General features: G+C 31.7%; 1 long non-coding RNA gene across 1 annotated transcript; it reads left to right on the forward strand.

Annotated features, from left to right (window-relative positions):
- The first annotated feature begins 1,771 nt into the window (after positions 1–1,771).
- Positions 1,772–5,704, forward strand: LOC134693663 (uncharacterized). Its single transcript, XR_010102430.1, has 5 exons — positions 1,772–1,783; positions 2,225–2,329; positions 3,468–3,620; positions 4,325–4,426; positions 5,533–5,704. It is a non-coding gene; the product is annotated as an uncharacterized LOC134693663 (long non-coding RNA).
- Positions 5,705–10,624: the final 4,920 nt, after the last annotated feature.

Here is a 10,624-nt window from a genome sequence, read left to right on the forward strand (position 1 = left end):
CACTGGTATGACATACGAATATTCTTTTGACCTTTCAACTGCTTTCATTCTAGCGACACTAATGAGTCATATGTGACGAGATCTCTCGTCTGTTGTAATATGTTAAACATCTGGTGTTCTTCATAAGTCTTCACTTGAACAACACTTCCAAAAGTAAGATCGCAAAAATTTAAACTAAAGAGATACAATGAGAGATATTGTCATAAATGTAGTGTTAATATCCGTAGTGAAACGCAAGAAATGACTACAAGTGCTGAGAAATCTTGAACTAATAAAATGGAGAATGGAAATGGTGAATGCGTCAAAGAGACAACAACCCTACCAAATAAAAAAACAACAGCAGACGGTCACCAACAGGTCTTCAATGTAGCCAAAAAGTCCCGCACCCGGAGGCGTCCTTCAGCTGGCCCCTAAACAAATATATACTAGTTCAGTGAAAATGAACGCCATACTAATTTCCAAATTGTACACAAGAAACTAAAATTAAAATAATACAATACTAACAAAGGCCAGAGGCTCCTGACTTGGGACAGGCGCAAAAATGCGGCGGGGTTAAACATGTTTGTGAGATCTCAACCCTCTCCTATACCTCTAACCAATGTAGAAAAGCAAACGCATAACAATACGCACACTAAAATTCAGTTCAAGAGAAGTCCGATTCTGATGTCAGAAGATATAACCAGGAAAATAAACAAAATGACAATAATACATAAATAACAACAGACTACTAGCAGTTAACTGACATGCCAGCTCCAGGCTTCAATTAAACTGACTGAAAGATTATGATTTCATCATATGAACATCAGGCACAATCCTTCCCGTTAGGGGTTTAGTATCATACCATCATAACATATATGAGAAGAACATAACCCGTGTCATGCCAACAACTGTTTTTAGAATAAATGTGTTAAGTTCAGACGCAAAGACCTTATCAGTGACTCAATATTAACGCCAAAATATGCAATCTTTAATGACTTGACAACAGTATTGTAATAAATCCCTTCTTAATAAGTCTATTCAAAGGTTTTGTAAGTTTCTGAGGTGAATACTGACACCTTTGTGCTTTATAAAGAATATTTCCATAAAAAATTGGATGTGAAATACCTGAACGTATAAGAAGTCTGCATGTTATGCTATATTTACGAATGATGTCTTTATACCGATGATAAAATTTAGTAAATGTTTTGACTAGTTTGTGATATCGAAAACCCTGGTGTAATAATTTTTCAGTAATACACCATTTATTTATATATTCTCAGACTGCAGCCCAAATCCCTGTAATGGACATGGTGCATGTCAGAATAGTAATACTGGATATACATGTAAATGCATTCAGGGTTATACAGGTTCCCAGTGTCAAACAGGTACATTAATTGTTAAAATAAATGTAGTTTACTGTCAATGAATTGTCAGGGTTAAGGGCTCCTAGTAAGATATGAAATTACATGCTCACTTACAAACGGTTTTATGTGCGTATTATATGAGAGATTTTCTACAAAAGTTCAAACATAAGAATCACAGATATGTTTTCGTCTATTGAAAAAGAAATTTATAACAATAATGTTACTGATACATCGCGCAAAGTTGTCATTATATTCTGTAAACCCTCTGTTTTAGCTCGGTATCCGGATTTATATTTGTTACTATTGCCTTCTTTTATATTCCATTTAAGTGACATGCAACGATTCTCCGTTTTTGGTCAGTGTTACTCTTCATCATAATGTTTTATTTAAATGAGCACTTTTTTTTAATACAATGCTTTATTTTTTTGCAGTTATTAATCGTGAGTATAAAAAAACTTTGAATTTTAATTCAGTTTAAATCAAATAGACTATTATCAGTTAAATATATTTACTTTATTGAAAAAAATAACTCAGAGTTATTTTTTTTCTTTATTCACTCGATATGAAATATAAAGATTCTTTTAATTATTCTCATTCTTCATAACTAGTATGTTTTAATTCATTATGCAATACATAGGTTGAATTGCAAAACTTTAAAATGACCATTATTCCGGAACTTCATTACTCAAAGATCATTTGTCTTTTTTTTATAAGTTCATCATATTTTTAATAAGCGTTGGATTTTCAAATTATTTGGTATCCAGCATTGGTGAAGAGATATTTATCATCGAATTGAGCATCTGCGGAAAAAAGGAAATCCTTTATGTTATTTCCTCATCAATATTGTTTTTGAATATGACCGTTTTATACTCTTAATACAGATTGTAACACAAATCCGTGTTCTGGACGTGGAATATGTCATAACAGTTTGACTGGATTTACATGTACATGTAATGCAGCATATACAGGCTCAAGATGTCAAACAGGTATATGCAAGAGGGTAAATGTATATTGGTATCTTTTATAAATGTTTTTATGATGTCTGCAATAAAGGAGTAGGTTCAGTAAGACCCCTTTTCGGCTCCAAAATATAGCAGTTTTACAAAATTGTTTAAATGTAAACATTCACTTATTTTGTGGAGGGTATAATGCCTCTACTTCATAGATACGGACTGTTTTTGGCATTATAATGCACATTTAACGGGTTTTTGCATCATTAAGTCATGCTAAATTACTGAAATCGTCACAATTGCAGCATTTTAGTTAGATTTTAGACGGTTTCCGTCTTACATGAGAGTGGCCGTATTCGTGTTCATTCTTGATATTGAAATGTAAGTTGTGTTTATTGATAATACATAACATATATAAAGGTCGGGGATGAACACGGATGCGGCCACTTTATTTTTTTTACATAAAAACCAATATGAAAACTGACAGTCTTTGACATATTTGATAGATTTTTCATATTTAAGCTTGAAACGGATCTCTTTTATGAGTGAATCAGTTAAAATATTTCACAAAAAATAATTGAATTAATTGAAATAGACATTTAAATGTTTAAAAAGTTTCAAAAATCTTTCGTCGGATGAACTTGAAATTTGAGGCATATACTATCCCTTACTGGACCCACTCCTTTGGATGTTTACTAAGTATCACGCTCCTTTTTATTTCAATATATTTTAGTTTATAGTCTTGCGAACTTGATTATCATCAAGGCTACTCTGATGAGAGTTGTTCGAACACAGATAGAATGCTACTGCTGTCGGATGTGTTCATTTTCTCTAAATTTACTGTTAATATTAGTTAGTTGAATTATACGAAAGACTTATGATTTTATACACTCAGACATGAGTGTCTTAGCATTAACACTATATACTAGTACTATAGGTATTATGAAATTATCCTCAACACCGTATTTTATTTAGAATTTTTAACTGTTCTGATTCTAGCGCAACTAACAAGATCGCTTGTCTATTGTTATATGTTATAAGTCGAGTGTCTTTCATAGGATTTCACCTAATAAACACTATCAAAAGTAGAATCGCGAAAGTTTAAACTAAAGAGATTCAAGCAGAGATATTGTCATAAAACAAGAGAGCATAATGTTATTATGGTCACTTTCAGTTAAAACTACAACTGCAGCACCTACAACTACTGTAACACCAAGCCAGACACAGTTATCTAGCTGCAGGGATGACCCACGTGTCAAGTGTTCTCCTTCCATATGTAGCGTGGGTGCTTTGAATACATACTGTCCATTGACATGTAAAGTTTGTAGTAAGTCAAAACATATAATATATATTATTAACAAAAAGCATATATTCCTATGAAAATTATAAGAGGGACGAAAGATACCAAAGGGACAGTCAAACTCATAAATCTAAAACAAACTGACAACGCCATGGCTAAAAATGAAAAACACAAACAGAAATACAATAGTACACATGACAAAACATAGAAAACTAAAGAATAAATAACACGAACCCCACCAAAAACTAGGAGTAATCTCAGGTGCTCCGGCAGGGTAAGCAGATCCTGCTCCACATGTGGCACCCGTCGTGTTGCTTATGTGATTACAAATCCGGGAAATAGTCTAATTCGGTAGGTCAAATTCAGGAAAGGGAAGGAGATTGTAGTTACGACGTAAGGAACATATCCGATATCATTTGTGAAACGGTTATTCCATAACGGTCAACCAACTCGTGATGGTTCGTGATATAGAAAAATATATTAACAAATGAGAGACGACTACTGAAAATACATCATTGTTGGATTTATCAAAAATATTATCATGTAATATTGATACAAGTCAGACTTGTCATGTCGACTAGACTAATACAAAATTAAAAATGAATATATTCTTCAGGTAAAATTAAACGATCACATTTTGACAAATTACAATCCTTAAAGTCATATTGTTGTCGGAACCATCGTTGTTTGTTTTAATTAGGATATTCGCAACGTTATTTTATCTTTTGTAGCGCCATGTTCTGATAGTAATCTAGTTAATTGTAAAATCACAGCTGTTTGCAATGATACTACATTGAAGAATTACTGTAAAGCAACATGTGGTCTGTGTTCAAGTAAGATAACATTGAAGCGATAACTGTATTGTACTGTAAGCTCCAACAGCATCAATTGGTGATTTGATGGTCGCAAATTAAGAATATCGGCGACGCGTTATCCAATCAAAATGAACGTTACAAAGGATATTGTATGTGAATATCCAACTATCTAAATTATGTATCCCACAAAAACAAAGAAATACTATTTTTAAAGATTACTACTTGCCACATCTAATGTTTTATTCACCAAATTAAAAACATGTACAAAAACAGATTAAACTTAACAGAAATAATTTTAATCACCATATTTCAGTTAAATCGAATATCACATTACTTTAAAAATTAATGGCAATTTAAAGAACCACACTAGTGCATAACTCTTAATGAATATTTGGGAACATAAAAATACAGCCAACATAAAAAAAAACCGCAGGGTCTATTAACTGCCATCCGCGATATTAACAGACTGAGTGCTGTATTAAAACTGAGTATATGTCGTATAGTATTCATGAAAGGCCATGTGCACATTTTTAAAACGAAGCGCTCCCGCGCTTCATACAAAATGTACTTCTGTCAACGATTTTAAACCCCAATAAATTTTCAAAACGAACCATTCAATTCTAAAATGCACATTTTTAGCAAAATGCCCGAAAGTAGTTGAAGAGTAAAATTTATACTTAACGCATATGAAAGCCACTGAAAAAATAATTAAATTAAATTTACAGATATCACATGTACTCTATTGTATTCACTGGAAAAAAAACCAATAGTTAACCAAGGTAGTATTTTATGCTTTTATCACTGCAGAACTTCCGTGTTGACTTGAACTGTGATTGAAATGGTCAAAGTTATAAATCAGCTGTTTATAAAAAAAGTAATTTTTTAAATACTTAGGCTTTTGTTCCTAAAATTTAGAATACATTGGCTGTATTTGTCAAAACTTTAAGAAATCATTTGGTTTACAATCTCTCCAACTTCGTCCTTTATTTGGTCCTTTATACCTTTGTTGGTTGATGAGTCACTGATATTTTTTTTGTAGACGAAACGTTCGTCTGGCGTAAATACAAAATTTCAATCATGGTATCTCTGATGAGTTGATTTATTACAAAACGTTTACTTTTCAGGACAAAATCCGTTAACAATACCGACATCTTGGATTCAAATAAGGCCAACACCAACACCAACACGATGGTTACATGTAGGAGGAAAATAACACAATAATTATGCAGAGAATCTGTCAAACAAAGCAATATCTACCTCATTATATTTAAAATTAAATTATATATCGCAAATGTATTGGGTTTTTTATATGACGAACATTTTCATCATTTATAATATATATGTCCAGTAACTAAGAACGATCTCGTGCAATTAAAAAAAACACGTTAAACTTGTTGTCTCGAAAAGATGCTTTCAATTTTTACGATATCATTGAAAAACTCATATTTTTTAATGATTCGCATGTTGTGGCTTAAAATGTTACCTTACATTTTTAATTAATAAGAGGAATGATAATGATCAATAGAAAGCTATTAAATCTGTAAACAACTACATGAATAATAGTCATCTCGTATACCACGATAAATTAAATAATGTATAAAATGACGAAAATCTGTTAAAAGAATAGCAATGTCAAATGTTTAATAACGTATTGTTAGGACGTATCAATGAATTTAAATTATTTGTAATGTTACATAATTTTGAAATTAATAAGTATCCATATCTAATTCACAAAATCACTAAGGAAAGCATTTGCATAGTACTGTGGATTTCAAAGTATTTTTTGTTTTTACCTCACCAATCAGCAGTGTGCATGAAATTATGTATATGATTGATGTGTACAAGTTGTAATTCGTATCAATTATAATTTGTACAGAGTTTTTTTACAAGTTATCACACACACCTTTTTTCACCATATAATACAGTTTTATCTGCTATTACTATCAAGTTCGTTTTTTTATTCAGAAATTGTTATTCTTCAATTTAACATTAAGCACTGTCATTTGTGTCATAAAAATACAAATAAGGACACCTAATTGGTCTAGTTTAGTGTTTTATATAAACATTCCATCAGAACTATTTGCAGGACTGTAGAATGTTACTGTGGGATACAAATGGGGATAAGCTTCAACAAATACACTGTGCTTTTTTTTCTTATCATGTGAAGAGAAGCACAAATTACTGATAAATTGTACAATTGGATTTTTCATTGATACTTTTTTTTTAGTAAACTGGTATTTGTAAAATCTAGAGATGAGAAAAACATCCATCATTGATTTTAATATCGAAAATTGATTTATAGCATGTTTCATCATCAGAAGCTATCGTGACCTTTAGGCTTCAAGTGATTTGTTTTCCATCAACACCCTAGACGAGCAAGTGTTATTTAAATAATTTCAAATTAATAAATAATAAATACCTGACAAGCATTTACATATTGTTTTTAACATGGCTGTGCAAAACAAATTTTTGAATATATAAAGATAAACGTGCAAATGGTATAACAGATTGCTTAAATTTACGTATGATCAGAGGGTGATAATCTTGTATTAAAACAGCCAAAGTGTAAAATTGCTGAGGAACACAACACAATGCAATAGATATGCTTTCGCAAATTTTTGGTTCTTCCCTCGGCGGGATTCGAACCCATGCTACTGTGATATCGTGACAGCAAATCGCCTGCACTGCAGCCGTCCCGCTAGACCACACGACCACCCAGAGCCAAGGTTTTCGAAAGCAAACTTACAGATCTAACATTGTTGGGTTGACGAGTTGTAAATATAAAAATATATGTAGCATATGTTTGCGATTTAATTTGTTTTGGTTTACTTGTAAAATGATTAAAAATGATTTAAGATCATTTTAAATTGGTTTAAAGACGGATATCTGGTATTTGATTTAGGATAACATGACGAAAACACAAACGGAGTGGTGACCCCAGTTGTGTCCATGCAATAGCTGTTACGATATTTTCTCCATTTTACCAAGTCAGGAATATGACAGTTGTTGTCCATTTGTTTGATGTGTTTTGTCATTTGATTTTGCCATTTGATTAGGGACTTTCCGATTGAAATTTCCTCGGTGTTCAGAATTTTTTGGATTTTACATTTTAGAATATAAATGATTTTCACATTAGTTGTGTAGGCGTAATTGACCTTGGTTGATTGAGTAATGACTGATATGGCTCTTGTGACCTTCAATCCGAGTTATGGTCCTTGTTTTAATTTCGTGCAAAAACTTGCAAACGCTTGACACATGATATTGATAAATAAATAGACTGGTTTAGGTCATTGTTTGGAAGCCAAATGTTTCAAATTGATGAATAAAAAATAATGCAAATGTCGATTGGTTAATCAGTAGTCATCAATGAACTTAATTGCATTGAATCGCACAATTCCTTAGTAATCTTGTACTATTTCTTGATATAGTGCTGACACATATGATTTACCGTGAATCCAAATGCCAATATTCATTCTCAACGAGAATGTTTTGTTACAAATAACAACAGAAATGCTACAAGATCCTTGCCAAGGTGAGAGTAATCGGGGACATTATAACATCACTAATTTTTATGAATATTATACATTGTAGTGTCAATGATAAAGAATGGTCCATTCCATTATACACGGCTATGACTAACTGAGAAATAGATATAGTTTTTTAAGACTGTAGTTTTTCAAACGTGTTGTGAAAACGTCTCTGTCAATACTTGTTGAACGATGCTGCGATCGATCATATCTTAAATTTAAAATTCCTAATAACACTGTAGTGCTTATGTATATGAACGTTACACCTTTACCCTTACACTGTCATGAAGATAAGGCATACCATTCAGATAACAATAATAAAAGTATGCATATGAATATTTAAAGAAGTAAAAATACAAGGTAGGCTATTTTTATATATGTATGAACGTAAACCGAGTCTTTAAAAACATCGTAAAACAATTATTGAATACCATCATAAACATTTGAAGGGAGACAAGGATGTCGAGAAGTTTTCCGAAAACCATACGTATAAAAAAACCTGATACTGATACTATTATAGATACACGAAAAACGACGAAAAAATCCTTCAAACATAGAAAACAAAATATAAAGCAAGGGGAATCAACCCAGAATATATGAGTTCAAAACATGTGCATAGCAGCACTCGATCAGTTGAACATGACATGCTACTAGTATAAGATTGGTCGTAAATATCTGAAGACCAAAATTACATAGTAAACACATCGTACTATATAGCACTGAAACAGTTCATTCATATTACTACATAATATATACAACTATAGATACCAAGTTCAAAGAGTTTTGATAACTTTCCAAGATCATTTACAAATATGAAGAGCATATTTTAATTTAGTTTTTCTTTAAAGAGCATATTTTCAATGATGTTTTCATAAACGTACTGTATAGAAACAAAGATATGTGGTATGTCTGCCAATGAGACAACTATCCACCAAAGTAGTTCAAATGAAGTAGATGTTATCAGTTATAGACAAACGTACAGCCTTCAACTATGAGAAAAGCTAATAACTTATGGTCGGTTATAAAAAGCCCGTACATGAAAAACATGTAACAATTCATTTGAAAAAAACGAATAGCCTAATTCATTACAAAACAATTTACGAAAACAAATATGACAGACTTGACATAACGATAACTACTGAACTAGTACAAAGTACATTGTATCATATACATTTCCCTTCAAATTTTTACAAAGTAACTAACCAGAAACATTATATTTTTCGATACTAGTATATATTAAATAAAGGATGATTGACTGAAGTAGTCTATTCCTTAAAAATAATGACTGTATGATAATAATCACAAACGCGTTTTTTTTTCATAAAGTAATGGTTTTGCTATTTTCATTTAAAGTGTTGACCTATGTTCCTGGATTTAATGAATAAAGAAGATTACCCCGCGCGAACATGTTGTGCTACCTAAAACAATTCTTATGGTTTATTATTACAATTTTCTATAAATGTCAAATCTACACAGTTAATAAGAATTTCAAAATGACTTCTAGATAATTAAAAAGAATTTATCCTACCCTCCCCCCTAAAAACAATTAAAATATGCTTTTATTTACAGATAGAAGAATTTTATGAATTGATATAATATTACTTTAATACAATTAGGATTGGGAGTAAGATGTGCGAAGTGTTAATATTCTTTGTATCAATATTCGGATTAATCAGAACAGGACATCCTACTTGTTTATTCGTACCCACTGTATCAGAAATATGTCTTGACTCTTGGACTTTTGCTGGCATGGAATATGGTTGCCTTAATTTAACAGACGACTTGCAGTTTTCTGGAGAGACAAAAATAGTAGATGGAAAACAACTCATAAGTGTAAATGCTACAAACATTGATAAAAAAGTAAGTAATACAGTATGTATCGATATTGGAAGATGTGGCGTGAGTGCCGATGATACAACTCTCCATCCAAGTCACAATTTATGAAAATAAACCATAATAGGTCAAGGAACGGTTTTCAACACGCAGTCTAGGCTCAAGGACCCCAAAACATAACAAGTGTGAAACCATTCAAACGGAAAAACCAACCCAACGATTTGATTGAACATTTCTCAGTATCTTTCTTAAATTTTTGATACATTTTTTTAATTTACAGAAATATAACTTCGATTGACCATATGAAATGAAGCACTATTGTATGAAAATTTAGCCAAAATGTGAATGTGTATTGCTATGGTGAAATGAAGGAACAAGGTTTAATATAGACGAACGTCTGGTTTTGTCATGTTTTATGGAGTTTTCTGTTATGGATTTCAAATACACGATTGAATAAGGCTATATATATCATACCACTGATAGTACAAAGTTCTACTTTGATGAAATTTTAGTTAAAACAAAACTTGCACGTTTTAACAAACGAACATCTTTATTATGTGTTTATGTACTGTTTCAGGGTACCGTATAGTGGGTTATTTTCGCGGGGTGTAAATTTTCGCTTATTTTCGCGGATAGAACAAAATCGCCAAAATAAATTCCGCCAATTTAAAAGTGTACATGCAAAGGTAATGCTAAAAATGTCGAATCCGCCAATATAATTACCGCCAAAATTTTTCGTATACCTTATTCAATGAAAATCGCGAAATTTTACACCCGCGAAAATAACCCGCTATACGGTATGTAACACATCAATTACAAACGTCGTGGTATTCCTTCGCTTTAGTTAATTTTTTAT

This window comes from Mytilus trossulus, chromosome 12, assembly GCF_036588685.1.
Source record: "Mytilus trossulus isolate FHL-02 chromosome 12, PNRI_Mtr1.1.1.hap1, whole genome shotgun sequence".
In the NCBI taxonomy this organism is placed as follows: Eukaryota; Metazoa; Mollusca; class Bivalvia; order Mytilida; family Mytilidae; genus Mytilus; species Mytilus trossulus.